Source organism: Charadrius vociferus, unplaced genomic scaffold (assembly GCF_000708025.1).
Source record: "Charadrius vociferus isolate BGI_N301 unplaced genomic scaffold, ASM70802v2 scaffold160, whole genome shotgun sequence".
Classification (NCBI taxonomy): domain Eukaryota; kingdom Metazoa; phylum Chordata; class Aves; order Charadriiformes; family Charadriidae; genus Charadrius; species Charadrius vociferus.
In genome coordinates this window covers 338642-364616 of record NW_009646358.1, presented here as the reverse complement: position 1 = coordinate 364616, position 25975 = coordinate 338642, and positions in this window count along the sequence as shown.

The window sequence follows — 25975 nt, the reverse complement described above, 5'->3', positions numbered from 1 at the left end:
CGGGGGGGGGAGGGTGCCGGGAGGCCGGCACCTCTGCTCCCCGTTCTGCCTGCCGAAACCGCAGGGTTGCATATACGTTATGTATCTAACGGGCGCCAGCCGGGGTTGGGTGCTCACCCTTGGCGTTGCGTCCAGGGATCTAGGGTTTAAGGTACTGAACTTTGTCCCTGGCCGTGTTTGGGGACTTCTCAGCTAAGAGAATCAGATTGTCCCGGCTGAATCTCATTCCCAGCACAGCAGAGCACTGACCTCGGCAGGGGCCTCTGGGTACTACTGTAGTACCAAAATATAACAACAAGAGCAGCCTACAGCTGTTTTTAGAGAGACACGTTTTCTGTGTTGTCTTTTCCATCTGCTTTTGCTCCTTCTCTGCTTTCACTTACCTGCTGAAACATGAGCTGCTGAGACAGATTCTGTTCTGCAACCAGTCTCCCTTCAGCAGAAGACCGCAGCATAAAGTGGCTTACCTTTCCTGAAGGGTTCAGTTTTTCAGCGAGTGCGAGTGGGAGAACTTTAACAGAGAATGAAGCCTGCTGATTTATAACTGCTTTCGTCTGATGTGTCAGAGTGTTGGCTGGCATTACGTACAGGCCAACCCAGACATGCAAAGCTGCTAGAATTGTGTATAAGTAACACAAAGCATGTGAAGATTTACTTGTCATCTTAGCTAGGGAATGCCCACTTAAGAATACTTTAATATATTGTACATGAGATCTCTTTTCGCCAGAATGGATAATGAGATGTTTTTTTCTCCCTGTCCAAGAACCTAAAAAAACCTAGGGGGAAATATTCCGGGGCATCTTTCTTTGGATTTGGCATTTTCTGTAACATTCAGAAGTTAACCACACAGCTAATAAAAGAATGTGCAGTAATTCATTTTTAATGATCATTTCCTGGGTGTGGTAAGTGGTTTTGTCGCTTTAAATTCTTATGCAAATAAAATCAAGCTAATTGTCTTAAATAGGTAGCTGTAGCTGTGTCAGCCTATTCTGAGCTGGCAGGAGAGCTGCATAATACTTGGAATTCTCTAAATTGTTCATGTCAGTGGGATATCAACAATCGGCACAATAATAATGATAATAGGCATGTGTTTGCTTGCAAAGAAATTATTGCATAACTAAGGGCCTCATTAAGTGTTTTCAGTACCTCAAAAGAATGCCCCTAACTTTCTGATTGTTTTCATCCTATTAATACCAACATCACACAAGCCACACCCCAAAAGACTTCTAACAAGCATGTTGTTTTAATCACTGGTTAGTTAGGAAATTCAGATGCAGCAACATATTTGAAATTAATTAACAGTGCAGTTATGCCTGGAGTGCTTTGATTAACAGAGAAGAGTGCCTGCTGTGAGACTGCCATCTCTCCAAAGTAATGCTCTCCCATTCAGGCTTTCTTGGGTCATACAATGATGCTCCTAATGTGATTCCAGTCATCCTGCAGAAGGGGTAGAGGAACAGTCATTGTTAAATGTAACCCTTCTAGTAATTTCTAGAAGATCCTACAAAACAAGTGAACAGTACCAACTCAGCCCCACCCAGCAATACAGGAAACCAAATGACAGCTCTGTGGCACTCAGGCACGATCACCCACATCAACAAGTCCAGGGTAACGCAGTCACAAGCGTTCTGCAATCTTGAGGAGTTCCAGGGAGTATCCATGCTCTGTCTTCCCACAGTATGTGTCACAAAATGCTCCATCACCCAAAACAGTCTGAAAACCTTTGTCACCAAACTTGCTGTGCCATAGCATGGCCAGATTTCCAAATCATACGCTTACAGGGATTTTATTAGGTGGAAATGTATAGGTGACAGGGCAATCTGAAGGATACTGACAGCCCTGAGGACACCTTGTACACTTCTGAGACTGGAGTCTCTGCACACAGTCACAAAGTGGCTGTGTGATTATAGGAGGCAGGCCTGAGACCTGCACGGTTGGATCTGCTTTTCCACTTGTGGGCCCAAAGCCTGGGTCTTTAGCATTTCTTAAGATGGCAGTAGATAGTCTAGGAAGCCAACCACAACCCACATGGCAAAGCAAAGAAAACAAAAACAACACAATAATCCCTGCCAATGTGACCTAGGGCAAAATTCCTTCCTGACCCTAGATCTGGCGATTTGTTTAACCCAAGTATGTGAGCCACACCTGCCCACAGGTACTTGAGAAATTTTCCAATACCACTGCAAGCATAAGCATGCTTGTCCAGCCTCCTTTCTTCCAGCCAGGGCAACGCTGGTGCTTCAAAAGTGAAATTAAACTCTACAGTGCAGGTGATAAATCATAGCAGTTGTGGAGATGGTTTCTTCCTAGTCCTCAGGCAGCCAGCAGAAGCATGAAGCATGTGACTGACACAGGATAAATACAGTACAGAAAATGGCAACCGAGTCATCTTTGAACTCCTTTTTCCCCCTTCCCCCTCACAACCTTGAGAATAACAACAAATCAACCTCCACATACCCCAGCCATGTCCTGATGTGCTTCCCACTTGCAAATACAAAGCAAAGGGATGAAACAAAACTACTTGGGAACTTGGGAACAAAACTACTACAGGGAAAGTAAAACAGCAACCTGGAAAGAGTTGAATGAGCCAGGGCTATGCTAGATAACTGTCAGCCCTAATGCTGTACTGCCAGCACAACTTGTTCTAGCATCTTGTACCAGCCCTCCTGTTGCAGCCATCAGTGGTCATGGATGCAGCTGCTCGGCATCTTCCCCGCCTTGCTACACTCCACAGTCTGCTGATGGAACTGGTTTCTCCCCCTCTCCCCTGGTTTGCTCTGCAGAGGCATCCAGCCAGTGCTCTCCAAGTTATTCCCAATGAAGTCTTCATCCAGACTTTGTAGAGTCCAGCTGTTAGGTCTATTTTTACCTCCAGAGAGGCACCTTCTACACCAGGTCTGTGCTACACAGCCGGAATAAAGAGACCATGGCCCCCACACTATAGGGAAAGCCTAGTCAGGGCCCTCTGCCTGCACTGTTGCTTTCAGCCGAAGACCTCACGGTTCTCCTCAGTACCTCAGTGCACCCTGTGCACTACAGCTTTGTAGGCAAAAGCAACTCCAATGGCACAGAAGTCCTCAAAAGAGTCTTTAGCACAAATATTCCCAGATAAGACTTCTACCGCCCTTTCTAAGGTTGCTGCCCTCAGGACTCCTTAACTGGGAGTTAGTTATAGGCTGGGGTGAGCTTTAATGCCAGACACATTGGACACAATTTTTCTGTCCATTCATATGCAGCGTGAATAACAGCGTTATGTTGACTCCAACTTCACATCCTAGAACAAGTGTGTGAAAAAGCAGCATAACCGCATGCAGCTAAAGTTTGGCCCGTCCAGTCAGTCCTTCACTCATGCCAACAGGAGCCAACAAACAGTTCCCACCACAGAGGGCACAGAGCTAGGGTTTCTCTACTTCTGAGTCCTTCTCAGCCTCTGCTTCACCATCATCTTTGAAATGATTGCAGATAGGAAAGAGAAGTCACGAGCAAAACCACTTTTGTCTTTTCATCTGAACAGGCTCAGTCCCCATGAAATCTGTGGGATGAAGGCTCCTAAAAGCCCAAGTCACGTGTGAAATTAGTGCTTCAGCTCCAAGGTAAGATGGCTGCTTTTGAAAGTTTCTGTCTTTTGTCCGTCAGTTAAGGCTCTCTGGCTGTTGGCAGCTCATGGGACAGACAATGTATAGGTCATTTACACCTTTATTCTTTGTCCTTCTCTTCACCCTGAACTTGCCAAGGACTTGCGTAACACCTAGCACAACTATAACTGTTTAGTAATTACTGCAGGCATTGTACCACCAGCCATAAGCTTGCAATACAGCCATTACAATAAAGGATAACAATAAGAAGCATGTCAATATTTTAGCATTCTCTCAACTTTGGTTACCCTATGTCTGAAGGCTATGTATAAATATCAGCCTACCTGTGCTTTTACCTCGTTTGTTCTGTAAATGGAAGATATTCCGCTCTTTTCTCTTAAATTAAAATGGGTGTATAGACGTCAAAAACACGCAAAGCAGATAGGCAATCACAGCAATTTGTGATAATTGGAAGATCTGTGTCCCACATTTTAAGATTAACAAGCTGTATAAAAAAAATAAAAGGAAACTGGCTGAATATTTGGTTTTAAACTTTTTTTCTGACAGCCTAGGATAAGGTCAGGGCTGGAGGCAGGAGCAAGGCTAGAGAAAGAATTATGGTTAAGGGTAAACACATCCGGGACTTCAGAAGTGAGGCAAAATGAGCACGTGCAGTTCTTGTTAGGTTATCAGGGATCTCTGCTGGTAATCCTGAATAGTCAAAAGAGACCAGATGGCTGGCAAATAGAAACTGGATCATATTATTAACGAAGCTGTAATTTTCATATATCTTACAAACCAGGTTCTGTGTTATAGCAACAGGCAGGAAAATCATAACCTCCTGATCAGTGCAAGGAGATTTAGGAAGTGGCCACACCCTGATTGCTTTGATCACACATTGCAAGCAAGGTATGAGGTGTTTGGACTCAATGCCACCTTGGCCATGGACTTGCTGTGGAAACTCCATCAAGTCCCTCACCCAGGGTTCCCCCCACCTTTGGTCTGGTTTTATTTAGTCTGAAAGCCTGGGAACAGCCACTGTCTCTTAATATGTGTCTTCTTCAGCACCTGGCATGACGAAGTCTGATTTCTCAAGGAGAATCTACATTCTACAGAAAGCACAGACAAAAGCTGTACTGAAAGAACATCATTTACACTGTGATTATCTGTGGTCCAGCAGTAAATAAAAAGTGGGCAAAGTCATCTGCCAGGCAGGAGCGGGGATAGGCTCTGCCTCATCTAGAAACAGATGAGCTACCCTGCCCTCCCTTTACCTCCATTGCCACTGCTTGGACAATCAGGATCTGTCACTTCCTCACTTTCAGACTTGTGGCTCTGCCAGTTCAGTAAGACTGGGTTTGTACCTAGTTCCCATGGATTTATTTAGAGGTAAACCCCTACAAATTCTGCTATGTCAGAATCCTGCTTATGAGTCTTACCAGGGAAGAGATTTACACCCAGAATACCCAGGACTGCAGTATCCATCCCTAGGGCTTTGTCTTCAGGACCACCTATGTTCAGTATCGGCAGAAATACACTTCAGTCCCAGAAGCTCAGGAATGGTTTCTGCATGCTGTGTCAGTAGGCCTAGAATGGCAAACCAAGGCCAGTTGCCTCTGTAAGAAGCTACCACCAGATATTCCCAAAGGAACACTGCTCTGAAGTGAAGTTTCATATGGCTCAGGGGGAGTAAAAGCATCCATGTTCAGTGGTGTCATGGGAAATTCCAAGATTTTCCTGGCAATCACAGGGAAAGAACAAAATGATTATTAAAGCCATTTCTATAGCAGCTATATCTATGTGGGATTCCATAGGATACAACAGCGTTTCCTGCATCAAAAGTTCCCTCGGGTAGATTTTGAAGATCCAAGATAACCAAGGAAAACACAAATACAGGTCATCATTGCTCCATCCTGTAATGTCAGCAACAACAGCAGCAATGTTGTGCTCTGAAGACATACTCAGCAAGGTCAACAGACCCGATTTGGAGCTGACAGTGTTACTCCATTGAAGCCAGTGGAGTTATTTCTCTGCCAATGAGAGGAGAAAGCAGCCAGTATTTTGTCCTGTGGAGCTGAGGCACCACTAAGAACACTGCTGTCTCCTGCTTTCTCTGCAGGACCACAGGTAACTTTGCAGTGGTAACAGCAGCCACGCTGGAACTAAACCAAAATACTTAGATTTGGCAACAGAGAAAAATAGCATGTATCAAAAATAGTGCCTGTGATGAAGTCTTCGGCAACTCAGTCTTTCAGGCTCTGCATGAGTAGCAAGCTATTGACTTAGTGCATTACGCACTGAGATGTTTCAAAGATAATGTCTTCTTAGAAAGAGATCAAATGCAGACCTGTTTTGCACAGCCGTGTTTTGCACCGGTGCTTCCAGAATTCTGCAGCTCGCTGTTCTTTGTTTTGCTCCAGATTGTATAGATGAGGGTCTCGCATCAGGTACTCCTTAGTGGCCCTTTTAATAGGAACAGGATATTTGAGGCATCAAATTGTATCCCATGGGAGCTGCACAATTAGGCCATGCAGCAGTTTATGTTGTATGTCCTAAAGGACATTATGTTTTGTCTGTTCACTGAGTTATTAAATGGTGCCCCCATCCACCAAATTCTGGCAATCATTTGCCTTATCTTGTTCTCCTAGACTGTCACACCCCATGTGGTTTATACTAGGATGGTAACAAGCACGGGAGCAAGAACAACATGGCGTGAGAGACTAAACATCAAGGATTCAGTATCTGGTCTTTTCAAACATGAGGTCTGAATAAACAGTTAGTTGACTCTGAACTTCCCTCTGCATTGCACACAGTTCAAAGCAGGAAAACCACGATCCCTCTGGATCACTAAAGGACTGCCCTGGAGAATTTCTGTTTTCCCCTTATGCAGCATGTTAAGCTTCTGGCTTTTGCCCTGCCAGACCAGAGGCTGGTGAATAGTTATGGTAATTTTTGTGGCTGATGAATTATTCTGTGGAAGAATTCTTGTACTGTTACTATTATTTATTATTTGCTGAGTGCTGGCAACATGCTTCCATCCTGAAAGAGAGACTTCACATGGGGAAACTTCTTTATCTGCATATGCACATGAATACATACATGAATATGTCCTCACTTCCACCTCAGATTCCAGTGAGTCATCTTTTCTCCGTGTTCCTGCATGAAGTGCCCCTACAGGACTGATGCCTGGATGGAGAGACAGCCTAAGACGGTACGTATGGACTTGATCAAGAACATTAGTGTCTATCTTCTGGAATGAGTGCTCTCATGTGGGAGAAACTCATCAGACCCGCCTCCTCCAGCTGTGCAGAGCAGCCCCAAACAGGAGCCACATTTTGTGCAGTCATGGCTGACTGCATGCCAGATGTAGCCACTCTGCCCATCTCCAGGCCCACACCAAGAACAATGGCAATCCCATTGTGTGCATCTCTTGGAGGAGATGCAATGGTCCCAGGGCACTTGGAGACTAACATGAGGAACGGTGGGAAGCGGAACAGCTCTTACCAGCACAGGCTTCAGATTACGCCTGCTGTAATTTTAGAGTACTGTGCTCAAAACCATGTGTGCCCCATGGACAAGACCAGACGTTATTCATGACAGGGCTCCCTTGATCCTTCTGGACTTGGGAGCGGCAGCCTAAAAGCTCTGGGGCAGCTCTCTTTAAACCCAAACTGGAATCCAGTATGAACATGAATAATACAAGCTGCACGTTAGCCTCTATTATTTATTTTGATTTTGAAGTACATTTATCTTAGCCTTTCCCTAAACATCCTCAGCAGTCTTCCACTGAAGTGGGAAGAGCTGCACAAGGAATACCGCAAATACCAAGGTAATGTTATCTGTTTTTTCTAAAGCAAACTTGGCAGATTTTAAAAGGACACCCACTGTGGCAAATTCCAGGCTTCAGTAAAACCTTTTGATAATGAAAATATGAAATCTCAGATATTGATAATGGAGGCCAGATTCTGCGTTTTGTTGTGGCCTTTTCAGACTGGGGCAGAAAAGGAACCACGCAGCTTTGCAGCAATGGAGCAGTGGGAGAGAAGCTCAGGGACATGCCCTCCCCTGCAGCTCCCGAAACAAGGGGCACACCAGGGAGGTATGGAGATGTGATGGGAACACAACTTCAGCTGCTGAAACAGCTCACGAAGGACTGGTACAAATTGGCTAGGGAGGCATCAATAATATTTTCTCTTTGTACCACCACCCCACCCAAGCCACTGGGCAATATATGGACATTAGGCTGGATGGAGAATCTGGCCACTGAACTGCTAATTAAATATTTCAGAATACTTTCAGCTTTGTTAATTCTACCACTTACTCTCAGGGTAGGGATACTTGCAAATACTTGCTGCCTCCTTTTCAGGCAAACAGATGCAAATGCAGCACATCATCAAACCAAAGAATATTTAGGCAGAAGACTGGGGAAAACCTAATGAGACACATTTGCCTCTTGAGTAGCATCACTGTATAAAGAAGATGCTGCATTTGAGTCTCCAAGGACTTCAGTATGTAAAACCCTAGAGCCTGTGCTGGGGCAAAACAGCCCTGCCTCGACTGGAAGTGGATGGTCACACCGTGTGCCCTGGAGAATTTTTCTCTCCCTGAATGAGTCATGCAGACAGCTCTGAGGAAGAAACCTCTCTGTGTTCCCTTTTGTGCGTGAGGGCTATTGTACACGTGCTGAAAGTAGGCTGTGTTTGGGTTGGCCGGGGGTAAACCAGTCCCTTTGCATCCATCGGCATGTTTGTTTTCACCTCTACCTAGCCACGGGTACCATAGCGAATGTTTCTAAACAGCAGATTATCAGAAAGCACGAGGTGAGGTTGCAGCCAGACTGTGGTTTCTTCTTTCTCTCTTTGAGGCAGAGAGCATTTGTAACCACTTTCCTGTCTTCACAGAGCTGCTGATGACTGCATCTTCTTGGAATTTGCTTGCTCGTGCTGGCGCTCAGCGGCAGGCAGAACCACCGCAGCCGCCGGGGGCTCGCAGATTGTCTCTCTTCTCCCGCGGCTAGCCAGGGTCACTCCGGTTTCTGCTTCCAGGGAAGGGGAGTCCAGTGGCGTGTGTGTGATCTAGCTCCAGCTAAACTCACGGCGGATAGCGGAGCCTGAGGGGGGTGGGAGGAAGTGGGAGTGAAGAGGAGATTAACTCTGCTTGAAGCCCTGCGAGGCGCTGAACCACGCTGCAGCAGCTGACAGGCGGTGGGGTAGGTGTGGGATGTTTGGCCCTTACCTCTCCACATCAAAGTTCGTGAGAAAAAAACAGCATCCCAAGAATAAGGGAGGGTAATTCAACAGTGTCACAGTGCGTATCCTACGGAGAGCGAACACTTCTAACAAAAGGCGGCTGACCAGGGCAGGGGCAACTGAATGCAGCTTAGTAAAGATGTCTTGGGGGTTGAACTTCCTATGAAATCATTGTGTGGCCTCAAAGGTGTGTGGTTCCTCAACCTCTCCCCCGGTAGGAGGTGGTCACGGACTCAGACAGAAGGAGCAGTGTGCAGAAGACGTGTGGAAAGACCGGCTGTTGCCATCAGCAAGCCAGGTGAGGCCTCAGCTGGGATGAGTCCTTAGCCCCATGGGCAGGAGGGCTTTCCCATTTCACTCCAGGTGAGGATTTGGCTCACCTCCTGTGGTATCCATTCAGTAAACCTGCATAACCTCTATTTGGAAAAGCATGTCCTGAGGAGTTCCCCCTTTTTGGATGAAATCTGTCTCACCTCTAATCTGTCTATCTGTCTCACTAATCTTGCCTCCCGGGATATAGCTCGCTCTATCACTGCTTCCATCTAAAGCCGGTTTAACCATAGTCCATCCTTTTTTTTTTCTTCTTTTTTTTCCCTTTTCCTTTTTTTTGACCAATTTAATTATATCCAGTAAAGAAAAACATGTCCTTGTGCTGGTGCTGCTCCCTGGTAGTGCTCCCCTGCCCTTGCTAGGGGGTGCAGGAGGAGGCTGGGCACTGTGGGCCACCTTTTGCAGCTCCTTCTGGTGGGGCTGTCAGTGTGGGCTCCTCACAGGCTCTGTAATGACTGGTGCGGCCCACAGCCTCTGAAGAGCAGCGGCTTGCGGTAGTTAAATGACTGCTCGGTTTTGCCCAGGCCTGCTTGACCTTTAAAGTGTTTTTTGCTTCTTCACACAGTCTCTTTAAGCACAAGCACCAGGGAGGGCGCCAGCCTCTCCTCACTAATCCATTAGCTGGTTTAGCCTGATGCTTTCAGGGAGGGAGTATGTGAAATATGGGTGTCCCTGTTTCTCTGGTGGACGACAGCCCCTCCCCTGTGCCAGCATCTTTGCTTGAAGAGTTGTGTGGAAGTCAGATCTAGGACCTGATCAACTGACAAATAAACTTGGAGTGGTAAGTGATTTTTTCTCAGCCAGGTTAGTTTCCCCATTCAGATAACCCTGTCGCAGCTTGACATCTTGCAGAGCTACGGCACGAGGAGTGGGAACAAGCAAACAGCACCAGGGAAAAGTAGACAACCACCACTTTTAATGGTTTCCTAGCTAAAAGCTGTTCTACCTCAGCTGTGAACACCACGTCCTTGCTATCGCCTTCATTCTGAATACCCCGAGTCCTGAATCCTGCTTCCACTGTCCACACAGTCCTGTCTGTCCTTTTCCACCCAGCCGCTCTATATGGCTTACTTTCCTCTGGGTTTGGTTCTTCTGCCTCCTCACCTCAGACCTTGACTTCTGATGTGCACTTCTCACTTTTTTCACAGTGAATTACTGCCTGACGGTTGGATATTACCACAGCTGACACAATTAACTGAAGATGTACTGGCCAAATTTTCTGCGGTTCTCCACCAAAAATATCCCCAGTCTTTTAGGACAAGAGAATACTTGGTCCTACTGCACCAAGGCAGAGGACAGTATGAACAATTAATGCCAAGAAATGAAACAGGAGGATAAGATTAAAAAAACAAACCCACCCCCCAGGATATTGGGCTAAGTACAGGTCTACTGCAAACAGATAGTGTCTTTGTCTCCATCAATATGTACTGATGACATATATCGCTGATAAGCGCAATGGAGAAACCAAGATATAGCCCTAAACAGCATGTGGGAACTTTCAGCTTTCTCGTTCTCCAAGCAGTTTTACAAGTTTGCCGTCTTTGAACACTCAGGCCTGATCCAAAGCCCCACAAAGTCAACAGGAGAAATGCCAATGATTTCAGAGCCTCTTGGATCTAGCTTGCCTGCCCTGGCCCCTGAAGGACAAGGGGAGGCAGAGTTGTTAGGGGAAAAACAATTCTCATGCTTCAAGAATTTTTTTTCTGGATTCCTTGGGGCGTGTCAGACTCGCAGCATGCCAGCAGCTGGAAAGTGCACACTCTGAGTGCTCTCCTTTGCCATAACCTCCCATTGCTAATCGGATGAATAAAGGACCTGTGCTTCATCTGACTTACTCTGTAATGCTATTGGTGCAAGCCTTGAATACCCCTCTTGAATTGTAAAGTCACTGCATGGTTTTTGCCCAAAGTGCTCTCAGCCTGGGAAAAAATGGTGTTGTCCACTAGATCAAGACACTGTGATCTCTTTAGAGAAGTACCTTTAGGTCTTGAGAAGTGGAGTGAAGAAAGGAGGCATCCACTGCAAATCCTCTTTTTACTTCATTTCAGCCTTAAGTTTCAGTTCAGAGTGATGGAAATCTCTCTGCCTGTTTTAGGGGAAGACCCCAATTCTGGATCACCAGAGACAATCCCCAAGTTTGCAGCCTGCTTGCACTGAAAACCTCCTGAGATTTTTTGTTAGCATACATGATCTCCACTAGCACAAGCATCAGGTGGAAAAAAAAAAAAAGGCAAAACCAAAACCAAAAAAGCATTTCCAGGATTCTGAGAATGAGAAAGAAAAGAAGAGATTAAATATGAAAAATGTACTAGGTCAAAATGTCAGACACATATATATGCCCTTTGCACATCAAAGATGCAATACCCTGGAAGGCAACAACCACCCAAATTCTATTTAACCTCCAGTGGGTAAGCAGAAGAATTCAGGTGTGACTCATGCAGGTGAGTTAAACCACAAGCCAAGGGCTGTTCCACACTTGGAGTAAAGTGATCAGTAAAGGCACGAGTGCTGGAGGACGTGCACATAAAAACTTCCCACAGCCTCCACTGGGCTTTCATAGGTGGATGCTGTTCTTTCTGATGTCCAGAATCATTCAGAGCAGTGGCAAAAGGTTGGGAGCACTTAACAGCTTCCTGATTGTCCTCTTGAATCCTTTTAAAAGGACTTGCCTGCCCAGGACTGCTCTAATCTACAGCCAGAGCACAGGAGATATAGCTAAGGGATGCTAAAGGATGTCCAAGACAGATAAACTAAAGAAAGGGAGGAATTTCAGTTCAGGAATTTGTAAACAGCTAGCTGAGAACAGAGTTAAGTGTAAAGCCTCCTTGGGTCGGATTGAACACCCCTGCAATGGCATGTGTCTTCCCCTGAGCAGGAGGCACACATGGTCAGCATTCTCTTTAGGGGGGTTTGGCACCCTCTGTGGTTGTTCTTGCTTGAGTCCTTCCATGCACACCTTCCACTTTAAGCAAGAGAAGGGAATGGGCATGTGTGAGACCATATGCCCATGTTAACACAGGCAGGGTCTAAATCCCACCTGACCACATATACCAATGCCATTCATACCAATACCAGGAACAGCAGAGCCAAGCAGGATAGGACAGCACTGGCCCCACCATGTGTGGGCATGCTGGTGGGCCTACGTAAAGCAAGGGTAAGAGTGCGTCAAAACCTGAGTCTACAGCTGGAGACAAATGGACACTGTTTAAATGCTTATTGTCAAATCCTGACCAAAACTCTCCTACAAAAATAAAGATTTGATTTATTGGACAGAAAGACCCCTGTCTCCTCTAAATATCATATAACCCCCTCAAGCTACTGAAGTGATGTGAAGAGTATTACTTAGGCTTTCTATCAGCTTTGGGAGGGGGAGGAGAAAAAATCCCAAACAAAAACACCTGACAACTCTCTGTCTCCTTCTGGAATACCTTCTCATCTGAGATCCAAAGTCTGTCTTGAACGCTGAGTGCTCTTAACTTAAAATTAGCTGAAGCAGTTGGCAGGCACATGACAGTAACTACAGTATCATCCACCTCTAACTACATATTTAATTTGGGAAATACATAAGTTGTGAAAACATCCAAATATTGATTACAGTCTGTGGGAACTGGCTGTTTTCTTCAGATGGAATGATATCCTTTGATATGCAGCTCTATCAAACATTGGACAGCATTAGGTTGCTATATCTGAGCTTCACATATAGCTTAGTGATATGTTTCCCTCTAGAAAAAAATCTTTTATACATTAATTTAAGCATCCAAAAGCAGAATTTGGAATTAATGAAAATCAGCCTCCACATTTCAAAAACTTAAGAGTTTTAATTTGAAATTACTCAATTATGGTATATGAAATATGCAAACCCCCCTAGGCAAAACAGGGACTGGGGGCGTGCAAAAGTGACACTGCTAGTGTGTGCACATGTGTGTAATGAGTTGCACATGCTTAGTCTACTCTGTGTGTGTGTGTGTGTGCGTGAGAGATGCCTGAGCCTTCAGCATTTTGAATGACTTTTTTCTGCTTTTGCCAGCATGGGAAGGCTGCCTCCCACTGCTCACCACACTGCTCTCCCCCTCTCTTGCTGGCCCAGCCATGCTGCTAATGTTTCAGCTCTATCCATCTAACCGATGCGAATATTTAAAGCTGTTAAATTGATGGGTTGAGTAAATAGGATTAGCTCCGTGTGCCCAAAGGGGGAGCGCCACTGCTTGCACAGACTGATAGGAAGAAAAGGGGGAAGGCTGACGAGGAGAAGATTGCTTTCAAGCCGACAAGAATATGCTATATGGGAGGTACACAGATAGCTTCCAATCTGCTGGTGATTGGATTAGACATGCTCTTAAATGTGAAGTGCCTATACAAGTCTGAGGCTTAGCTGGTGCCGGTCTGCTGAGAACCTGCAGAGGTGCTCCCCAAGGATTGCTGCCACCCCAGCAGGCCCTGGAGACGTCTGACTGTCAGGGGCCAGAAAGCCCCCGCTGCTGGGCCCTGTCTAGCCCACCGTCCCAGGCATCAGATCCTTAACCCGCTCCCAGTGAAAGCTGAGATCCTTTGCCTCCATCTGTTCACATGAGATGGCTTTACAATTGCCCCTGTAACCTACCAAAGGAAAGCGTGAAGTGATCTCTCACTGTCTGGTGGAAGGAAATCTCCCTCCCTCCATCTCCCCCCCCTCTTTTTTTTCTTCCAGATGAAGAATTTGAACGTCTTTCATGGTCTGTTTAAAAAATAGAGTGGGTTCTTGACACATTTTTTTGAAGTGATGTTTGTCTGGGCGTTGATTATTGTCACTAACAGTGAAGTGCACCAAGTACTTTCCTTTTTCCCCAATCTTTAATAATATCTCCAAGAACTTTGGCAGCTTTTTTATGAAGTCAGTTTCAGAACCAAAACACTAATAAAAAGTTTACACCTGGCCTGTTATGTAGGATAGCGATGAACAGCATTGGGTGAGATCTTTCTTAGGTTTATAGAAAAATAGCTCCAAATAATTGGACCAGAAAGAAATCTGAGCAAAAATATTTTGGTTGCTGAATGGAGAAGAAATGAAATTCATTTTCCAGCTGCAAATCTTTTGCGCAGTGTCCAAGAGCGATAACTGGGGTTTATTACATGGATATTATCCTTTACCTATTTTCTAGTCAGAGGGAAAATATTGGTGAGGAAGACTTTTGTTTAACACCTATTTTGACAGTGATTAGGCAGCGCTCTGATGTCTGTGTGCTCACTCTTAATTAAACACTGTTCTTGTTTTTGAAACAAATGCTTGCCCCAATATTCTATAAAGATAAGAGTTATGCATCTTTATTTTCTTTTTTCCTTATTTTTGTTTATTCTGGCTGGAAATAACAGTATCTTGCCTGTGAAGTCTAAGCTGCAACAATAATTTGGATGAATAGAAATAGCTGAGGAAAATACAGGAAGGACCATGACCTCTGTAGCCCATTGCAAAAATTCCTCCTGTTTTATCAGGGGAGAAAAAGGAGAAAAGAAGTGATTTCACAGCAAGTGAGTTATGGAGCCCGAAGCCAAGTCCAGGTGTCGGCACTGACTCCTACCCTGCTGCTGTAGTTACTTATCCTGGGTTACGGGCAGGTTAAAGCATGGGGCGAGTAGAGCACTGCCTTATGAGCAAAACCAAAACTGAAGTGCAGCATTTCTCTCTGCAGGAAAGGGCTGGACTTCCTTATCATCACTCAAAAGCTGACTGAGAAATACACCTAGACTTTACGGAGACAGTAATGTCAGAATAACGTTTAGCTGTGTATACAGGTGTGATATATAACATACATGCTACCAGTAAATAAAATAATAAAGAGAATGCAAGAACTTTCAAACATGATGAAGTTTCTTCACCACATCATGGTGAATCCCATCAAATAAGGTACACAAGAGGCAAAGAAGCTGTCCAGGGTGCCCACTGGCCCCATGACAACTCGGGGAGGAGACACCAGAACCTCTCAGCTGCAGAGACCAAGTTTGATTTTGCTGACCTAAGGATCGAAGGGCTTGGACTGGCCCACAGCCAGGCTACTTCTGACAGTGGAAAGAGAGGAGGAGAGGGAAGGCAAAAGAGGAAGACATGAGCTACTGAAGCCCAACCTCCCACCCCAGCAGCAGCTGCTATCTTGTCCTTTCCCTCAGTAACAGCAGCAGCAGAGACCACCCTGGCTTTTTCATATCAGCAGAGCAGGCAGCAAGGCTACAGCTATTTTACACACACACCTTGCACATCCAAGCTTGTAGCCCTGTGTAACCACCTGCTTTGCTTGTGCCTGGGAGTGCCTCATGGGGCACCCGTGTTTGCAGGTCTGCGTACTAATGTGGTGGGAAAACAAGTCCTGATGCAAGACAGTATCTCATTTTGGTGACATGAAGGAAACCTCATCTCGCTCTTTGTCTCTACATCTAATGAAGCCTGCCCCAGTAATGGCTCTGCACCAAGTGACAAGTCTATATTTTTAAATGATACACAAAAAGGAATGGGGAAGGACATTCTTCTGAGCCCTGATCCTGTACCCCATGGGCAGATCCTTCTGTTGGCATCCATTGGTATTAAATGCCCTGTTTCCCCCCAGCCCAGCCCACACTAACACCTGGACCTCCCTGGATTCCTGCCCTGGAGCGGAAGGGTGGGGAGCACCAATGCATGAATCAACCCACGGTGACTTGATTCTCACCACAGACCAGCTTCAGAGCAGCAGAACTGGGCCCAGCTCATCACTTGCTCCTGCTTCATGTTTGTACAGCTAAAAGCTGAATCTGACCTACCATTTTTTTAATTTCACAGATGTTTGCATCTGCTGATATGGTACTTGAGGCCCGTTGCTCACTGTAACAGCAGGTTGAAGCCAGAGGCCCCATGGTGACTGGTGGACCCTTGGTATCATTGTCAGGATGAGAGGGTTCCAAGCAGTTTCTCCACTGATCAGGTCTCTGCTTCTGAGATCATGAATTATCTCTCCATTAATTTAGAAGCTATGGTGACGACGTGTTTGGTCACCTTGTTTTTCTGTTAGGCATGGGGGTATCTCAAGTGGGCCTGATTGTATTATCTTGTGCTGGAAATTGAATGCAGCCATCTCAGCATTCCTCCTCCTGTCCTGAGGGCTTGTGTATATCTGATACCCACTGTCATTTCTCTTTATTTTCTTCCTTTGTCTTCTGCTCAGGTAATTTCTCAGTCGCCACCTTCATTCCATTTCTCTGTCAGTCTCCACCATTTAGGCACATTAACTGCATTTACTCCCTTCTCCTTCAGCACCTCTAGCCATACAATTGTGGCCAAATTCTCAAACTGCTCACATTATGTTGTCCTTTGAAGCACATTTCGGTATCAAAAGAGGCCCCTAATCAGAACCTGATCACTGGGAGAAGCTTTAGACTGTCTGCCCTCCAGGGAGGAGGCAGACTAGAGCAGCAGCCCAGCTCACTCAGCTGAGGATCAGCTCTCACCCTCAGGCCCAACAGCTGTGTCCAGTGCCCTTGAACCACTATGACATCAGGCTTTTTCAAAACTTCTGTCTAGCAGGCAATTACATCCTTCGCCTTCTTCTTCTGAGGAATAACTGGATATTAACATCCACTCTTTACATGAAATGAAATCCCCCTCCTTTCTCATTCTACAAGTTTAGTTTTAATTGATATGCTAATAGAACTGAATGCAGAAAATTTATACTCTCTGTACAAACTTGTGTTTCTAAGCACTCCCTGGTCATCATCAGTCTAAGTCAGACCTGTGTGTGGATGCCGGGCATACCAGGCCATTACTATGTGGTCATCCATCCCTCCCTCTGATCAGTCTCACTCCACTCAGTCCAACACCTCTGCACTGATACATCAGTCTACAGTAGGCAGAGGTGCACCTCTCCACCACAGGACCACTTCCCCCAATTACTGCAGTCTTAATTCCTGTTTGTGCTTCTTGACACTGTCTAAGCTAGAGTCTACCTACTTCTTTCTGGAGACTGAAACTACTGCATGCTCTGCTAGTTCAAAAGCAACCTTCTGACTCCAATCTCCTCCTCTCCCTCCTTGCAGCCTCCAGCTTCTTCTGTCTTAGCAGTGTTTCCATTTCTTTGCTTAAATAGCACCAAAAGGACCTCAGAGGTCCCCTGATCTGACTCCATTTCTCTTCCTTTTCTGGCCTCATTAAAGCTGTTCTTGATTTTATCACTTCTTCCTGCACTTGTGCACTTCAATGTTACATAATTAGATCAGATAACCTATTGAAACAAAGTAAGAGGAAATTAGAGATGGAAAGGCTTCTTTAGATTGATGAGACAAGCTCCACTCCCTTGGGAAGAGGGCAGGAAAGGAACATGCACTCCTAACTCACCCAAGTGGTGTGGCGTTCATTTCTCTCTTGAGAATAAGCTCTAGTCTAACAGACTGGAAGCATTCCCTGATAGTTTACCTAACACTTCCACTGCTTAATTTGTTGGACCACACCTAGTTTTTCTCTTCACCCAAAATAGTTTCTAAAGGGTCATTTACCCTCTAAAAATGCTTGTTCGCATCTACCCCCATCATTATTCATCTGAGCTTTACATTCCCTAAAGTCAACGATGAAATCCTCCCACTGACTCCCATGGCCTTTTTGTTGGCTTCTTATCCTTTCCTTCCAAACAGAGGGCTATTATCACATCTTTCTAATTTATCTTTCTCCCTCTCCCTAAGGCACCTATGCAATTTTGTCCAAGGAGAATCAGATTCCTGAATCCACTGCAATGATTTGTCTCTATGGCTACAAGACCCTCCATGAAAGGAAATGTCCTTGGTTCCTCCCATGGAAAGATTTCCTGACATGGGGGAACACTTGGGAGATCCCAAGAACTCACCTCAGAGCTTCACAACATACCTCATCATGAATGCCTGTGAAACTACCTGCTTCAATTGCAAATTATATTTTTGGAAAGGAATCCAAGACTGGGTGGGTAGGGGGGCATTCAATGGAATTGTTTCCTTAATTTTCCCTCTGGCCATGGCAGCCTAGGGATTGGCTCAAACTAAACCCTAGGCCACATGTACGGTTGGCAACAACCATGTGGGTTTGCAGGATTCCCTTTAGATTTCTGCTTACTGTTCAAACACCCTCAAGAACACGCCACTGTGGGCCTCCTTGGCTCTTTGGGACTCTTTAGAGTGATAAGGATAACTCTACACAGAAACAAAACTGCATTCAACCACATGGCAATCAGCAGCAAAACCACCCTGTCTTTGGAAATTAAGGCAGTTCACAATTCTACTTAAATTTAGCACTGCTGAGCTAAATTTAGGAGACAGGAGACATCCAGGATGGACGTGACTTCATGGATATTAGGCTGGCTGCTCTGGTAAGAAGCCATACTGGCCATTTGCCTCAGAGAACAGCAGTTCATTAGCATGATATGAAGCTAACGTATCAAAGAGTTGAGAACAAGGGATTTTTGGATTAATATAAACTCATACATTGACTCCTGTCATCTTGCCCCTTATTACATTTTTGCCTACATTTACTTGTCTGTGTGATAAGCATAATATTTACCTACCTTATCCCATACCTGTGATGTTTCATTGGATAGCGTCTGCACAATGTTATGCAGCTGCTAAGTGTTGTACAACAGAGGTGGGAAATGGTAAAGTGCCATTGAGGTCAAAGAGAAGAACAAGTGAGCAGAGACAGTGGAAGTAAACTCACATGAGGTAACTGCTGATACATGCCTGTTGAAAATCTGACTTCAATGAAGCAAAGATGAAGAGTAGCAGAGGAGGGATAAGGGAAAGCAGGACTCCTTCAAGTGGAAGAGGTGGCCACATTCAGGTGGATCAAATGTGAAAGAATGAGAATAAACAAGTTGTTAATTTAGGGTTGTTTACAGGTTGTTTAATTTAAGAAAAGAGAAAAATAAATAAACAAATGGAGAGGAATTAGAAAAACCTCAAGCTTCAGAAAACTAACAGGAGATAGCATGGATAGCTTAGAAAGAGAAGACAAAAGAGGAATGAGGAAATGATGGAAAGCAACAAGCTACAAAAGACTGTTCAGATTGCTGGTCCTTCAGAGCAGGAATCATAGAATCATTTAGATTGGAAAAGACCCTTAAGATCATCAAGTCCAAATTTAGAATTATTTTGTATTGTCTTCGTATGTGCCTTATACAGCTGGGTCATATTCTGAGATGGCTTTCCAATACTATCACAATGCAAATGAAATAATAATCGGCTACAAACATTCAGTAGCTGCGTCACCTGATTATAATCACTGTCAGAATAACACTTCAGGTAATTTATCTTGTTTAAACATGTTATTTTTGGCCCTTAACAGCTGATCAGTAGTCATCAATGCTGAAAAAGATCTTGAATGCCTGTTTCAATCTCTGTTAAATATTTATCACGTAGACTCACTAAATCAGAGGAAAAGAGCTGAAATGTCTTTAGAATGTGCATACAACCTTCTAGTTAACAGAAACCAAAATGACTGCTAGATTCAGAGCATATTGGGTGCAATTTTCTCTTTCAACTTCTGGATTTCTTGCAATGATAGTGGTAACACTACATAAATACTGAAGTAAGTTTTTACAATATTTTGTGGGAAAAAGAAGTAAGACATTTTGGAGAGTTGTATCACTCTGGAAGTGTTTGCTTTCAATGAGCATTCCAGACACCATATTTTACTTTCTCCAGTGTGAACCAATTTCAAAGACACTTAGATAAGACTCTGGAGTTATGGAAGGACACGCAGTAAGAATTCATGAGTTTTTGCCCAATTTTAAAAAGTCACTTAGGAGTCTAAATTCAACCGACATCACTAGCACAATTCTAATGCAGCTCCCACTGGGCTAGTATTACCACTGGCAGAAAACAGAACAGAGTTAAGACAATATTAAGCATTTTTCAAGATCCCATTCTGCATGATTCAGAAGAATGTGACTTACTGAGATGCCTACACCTATCTGCCCACAGATATTCCAGGTATTAAGAAAAGCTGTGGGGCCAAATTTGCAAATGTACTTAATCCCTTCAGTTTCAGTAGTAGTCAAGCATCACTGCTGCTAAAAATCCTTTATTCAAACTTTGGGCACTTTATTCAGACAGTTGTTCTTTTAACAGTAATTCAAATATAGCAGCAGAACAAGTTGGTTTCTCTTTTTTTAGGCTTTGTCCCAGGACCATTAAGAAGGCGTATATACCTTTTACTCACAATACTAGTAGTCACAGAACATGTTTTTGTGGCATCTTCTATTCAAAGAGTGGTTTCATTATCTAGTGCCAGCACCTGGAGAATGAACTTTTTCACATTTTGTGGTTAAGAAAACTGACACCTAAGAGGATTAAAGGACTGCTGTAGGACCCACAGAGTACTTAAGACAGGTAGCAATCTCTTGGACAATAAGTTTGCTCATTGCAATCCTAGACAAACATCCTAAACCTCCTCCCCTGAAACTCATCAAGTACCATCTTAATTAAACATCTTACTTAGACTTTTCTGCCCCCATGCCTCCAGTGCATCTGAACCCAAAACTGTAGTTTATATGTATTTATACAGGGCTTGGCTTAAGCACAAAATTAAATGGTTTGCTGAGCTGGGTTTCAGATTTCCTGCCACGTATTTTGGGAGGCTTAGCATTCAAGCAAGAGTGCCTCTGCTTTGCTCAGAAACACAGCTTCCTGGAGGTGACCTCGGGAGGCGGCATTGCTCTCCACCGGCCAGACCAGCCAGATGAAAGCAGGAGGCACAGCAGAGCTTTGCTGAGTCCCCCCTCCCTCCCCAATGTTGTTGAATCACCCTTGACTTGCTGTGTGGATCCCTGCCAGCTGGCCACCTGAACTGCTCGGGTGCTCTCCTAGCCAGGCACTGCTGCCTCCTGCATCTCAGCCTTTGCATTCCGCACTGCTTGCAAGCACGTGAATAATGCGTGGCATTCCTCTGGTTGTTCCTCCCTGGCCTCCCTGCTTTACTGGAACTGAAAGCCTTTCCCGTAGGAGGAAATCCTTGGAGATCCTAGTAGAGGTTCCCTTGGCGGGGTGCTGTTAAGAATAAAGATGCTGAGTGGTATTTCCATTCCTGGCAGGGCCCCAGACTTGCGCAACATAAAGCAAGTCGCTTAACCTTTCCATACCTTATTTTCCCTTTAGGTGAACAGAGAGAGACACAGTGTCTCATGTTTGTATTGGGAATGCTGGGGTATAATATCAGGGCAGAGCTTCAGACTCCTCTGAAGGCTGCCACTGATATACAAGCTGCCTCCCACACCATGGGCTATGAAGCACCCACATTTCTTATGAGTAGAGCACTGCCTTCCCAGGATTTCTAGGAAATCATTCTGGGGCAAAAACTGAGATCAGAACTTAGCCCAGTGTGTTTCCTCTTCCTTGTCCTGTGTTGATGTTAAATAGCAGAGCTCCAGATTGTTCTGTCTTCTTTTCACTGCTGGAGTCTTGATGATATTTATCTTAGAGAATAGATATATACCCATTCCCCATCAGCAATGCAACTCCTAGGTACCTTTTAAAGGTATTTCAGTTACCTACATATGCCTAAATATCTTCAAAATCCTCTGTTTTTTATATGTGCCCCAAGTCCTCTGAAGTTGTAAGTGTTCATGTTTATGATATACTTGAGTGTCTGGCTAAATAAAGAACCCATGGCTGCTCACAAGCCCTACTACAATGCAGTACTATGGTGCTTTTCACAGATCTGCCCATCTCTTCTTCCTCACCTCCTTGCTTGCCTCTTCATGTAAAGCCCCACATTGCATTTATTTCCTTCTGCCATAGCACAGTGGAAGCTCATGTCTGTTTTGCCCTTATCACCCTGGAGTTCCTCGCATTGATTGCTTTCCAAATTCCACTCTCCTGCTGAGTAGTTAGATTTCTGAGTATTTTCTCCCAGATGTGTGAGAAGCTTCTTTTCGACTAACCAGATTTCCAGTTCCCACTGTACTGTCCGTCCATCCCCACCACTGTGCAGTTGTATAGTCTGCCAAAATGTTGATCTTCTTACTCATATCAGCTACCAATTACTTGCAGAAGTTTCAGTAGCTCAAGCTGTCCTTGCATATCCATTCTGCACTGTAAGACGCACCGACATAGCCTGATACATGTAGTACTGCCTATCCCTCCACACACCTCTTTAAAGATACAGATACAACCAATTTTAACAGCAGTCCATCTCTGACCCCAGTGTGCTCTAAGTACTATGGCTTGCACAACAATTTTCAGTTCCCTGTACGCAACTGACTACCCAGCTAGGCTGAATTTAGTTTTCATGTTGTTTGTGATACACCTTCATTTCAAGGCTTTGCCTCTCCTGCATCTTTGTTCATTAATTAGGTGGGCAGGCTTGGGCAGGTTTATCTAAAAGGCTGAGGATTTTAAAATAGTACTTTGATTATGAGAGCTTTGTGTGCTTTTAAAAGCTCTCAGTTGGGTGAGACTTTCTTTGGGATTTGTCAAAGGAGAAATAAACCCATATACAGTTTTCTATAGCTAGCCAAAATGCACAGGGGCTGGTTTTATGGGTGTATGTTCTCACTGGAAGAGGCAGCAAGACAGAGAGGGTGTGCTAGAGCTCCGTAGCATCCTGGCCTTTTTACAATGGAAGGTCAAAACTCGAGGAGTCTTCAGAAAAGAGCAGCCTGCAACATTTCCTTCAGGCAACACTCAGAGGTCAGCTCTCCCTTTCCATATGGGAACGCGTCAGGCACCGTGGCTCATTTTATGGCCTGCAAAGGGATTGCGTGCCTGAGTACTGGAGGGCAGAGGGTCAAGCCCTTAGCCCAGTGCTGACCAGCTGGCAGCCCTTGTGCTTCAGGTAGCCTGTGGGAAAGTTTGGACAGCCCACGGGGACCAGGTCTCTGACCCCTTTTCCTTTCCCTGCTTTTGCTGGAGCAGTGTCTCCCCTCTCCCCACAGGTCTCTAGCATGCCCCAGCTGGGCCCTTGCACAGTTTGCATGCTCCGATCCCAGCACGGCGAGTGACTGACACAGAGCATCTCCCATTTGACCGCAGAAGGGATCCAGCAACAATTTGCACAGGAGTTGTGACCTGGCCACAGGAGACTGAATTAGCCTGCTCACCGACAGCAGGACCAAACTTTTGCATGCTAAGCATTCTTGACACCTGTCCTCATCCCCTCCACTGTCACAGACACTCTACAGGCACCAAGGCAAAGCCACCTGCAGTCCTGCCCTTGCAAAGCCTGCCATTTAATAAGAGCATCCCGTGATCAGCTTACCCTTAACAGGCTCTTCATCAGCTTCCCAAGGGCAGCTGCTGGCCCTTGGTCTCTCTGCCTAAATGTCTGGTGATTTCATATGGGGGTCTAAAGAGGCCTTACTACTAACTTATATGAAATTGAAGTTAGGGCCTTGGGCTGTGACAGAGCCAAACTGGTTACTGGTGTCCCACCATTTATATGACTTCTGCTCCTTCCTTCATCAGGCTGCTCTATACCTCTCTGGGTACAGGTGAAATTCCTTTTTTTTTTTAAAGACCATAAAATTTGCACTGCTATCAAGCGTGGTTGGATCTCTACAAAGATGCCTAATATCTCAATACATGTCCTTCTCCACAGGGAGATTTCTACCATAAATACAAAGAACTTTCACCCCAACACAACTGCCCTTTTCCAGGGTAGAGAGGATTACCTTCACTCTCCCTGTGCAGTTCCTAACTACAGCATTTTTCTTTTGGAGGCAACAACCTGGTGATGCAGGGATTTACATACATTTTCTGCTTCAAACGACATGAAAGATGGCTTTATGGAAACTTGTCTTCAGATGTCTCTCAAGGTGTTTGCCACATCATTTTCATTCTCTTCTTACTTCACTATTCCCCCTGCACAATCGCTCCTGTCAGATGAGATGTTGTAGGACATGGTTCCAGCCTGCATGTCTCCCAAATGCAGGATGCATCAGATCTTATCAAGCACATATTCCAACTTCTGCAAGAGCACCAGTAGGAATTTTGGGCTTAAGGTGTTTATCAACAAAAAAATGAAAGCGTTCGGAGGAATGAAATCAGAGTTCCTCTGAGACAGATTTCTAAGATACGAACAGAGGAACAAGCTACCATGGGATGGATGAAGTTGCAGTGCAACTATTCCTCTGCAGCAAATACACATGTGCACGCTTTCTTTACTCAAGGAGGAAGAAGCGAAGCTGTATGGCTACCCCAGAGGGTGCATGGGCTGACAGCCAGAACACCGGAGGTTGCAGCTGGTGCGATGGAAGCTCACACATGAGCAGGGCCCCTTCTAAATTTCAGCAAGCCATGGAGGTGCCGGTTCCGGACCTGCTGATAGCCAGGGCGGGTGCCCAGGCAGGTAGCAGAACCTGGTGGCACCCCCTACCTGCTTCCTCCACCAACCTTTGACCTCCACAACCACCCCAAAAACCACCCTGCCTCCAGGCTGGCAAGCAACCCAGTCTCCTTCCCTTGGTGGACGTAAGGGCAGCACGGTGAGCACCTAGGTGTCTGCATCTGCCGGTACTTGCCAAGCACCAGCGGGTGTCACAGCTTACGGGTACTCCTGCCACTTGGACAGCCGAGAGCCTCAGAAAGGGCTGGGATGGAGAAAAATATGGTGGGAGTACTTCTAAATGCCATTCCCGTTCTGGGAAAATTGGTTTTCTCAGGGAAAAAAATAAAACCGTGACCTAGTAGTTAATGTACATGCAGAGGAGTCAGAAGTCAATTTTTATGTGGTTTGAACTGGTTCATTCATATCTAATTAAAACAGAAAGGGCAGGGCAACTCATTTTATGCTCAGTTAATCAAGAGACTGCAGAAGCTACTTCTTTTCCTCTGGGGATATTGATAACTGCTGGATTCGGCCCTATCGAACTAGATTGGTTAAACTGTTCCTTTCCATTTAAAGTCATTTTAAGACACCCTTAGAGAAAAAGGCCAAAGCAAGCAGTACAAAATCCCTGACGCTTAAGTCCTTTTGAAACCTGATTCCAACCCCGAACCACATCTGATTCCAGCCTTCAAGCCCATCTCTGTTTTGATCCATTATGGATAATTGGTCCTGCACCTACTGGTATATTATATATGAATATTGGTATATTCAGAATTTGGCTGGAGAAGACCCTGAAAAACCTTTTCTAGAACTGAAATTATCCCTGCTTTAAGTGAGATGTTGGATTTCAGGGGTATCTGTTGACCTAAATTATTCTGTGCCTTTCTGACTGTATGGCCACATCCTGCCATTTGTATACATGCTGGATATACCATGCAGGAGGGAGCTAGTGAGAAGAAGCTTCAGCACTTCCAACCCTTTCTGACCATCCTCACAGAGCAGCCAAGGAACCATTGAAGACCACTTCTAGGCCACTTCTCTGCCTAACAACTCTGCTAATATAACGTCTAAAGAGTTCCTTTGGCAATAAGGCTGGAGCAAAATGGAAGAGCCGCGCAGTGGATGCTCTTAACACTTTCAGGGGATCTGCAACAGAAGAAGAGGGTGCACAACCAGACCACAGTGCCTCAGAGCATGCAAGCACGCTCGTCATCTCAGTGAGACTATTCATGATGCTTAAAGCTGAGCACAGGCTTATGCACTTGTTCAGATGAGAACCATATGTCACATTGTAAGTGAGGACCTTAGGGTGTTTCTACAAACCTTCAAAGATGAATTGTCGTGACAGCCAGGTAAGCACTAGTTTCCTTTTGACAGAAGCAGAATTAATCAATATCCAGCTTATGGTCTTATAATTAGAACCCACCTTTTCTTAGAAACTATAATATAGAATAATAAATGTTTATTTGCAGGTAAAACTTATTCTTAAAAAAAAAATAGAAAAACTTTATAGGTGCCCAACTTGCTGGTTTTCTTCT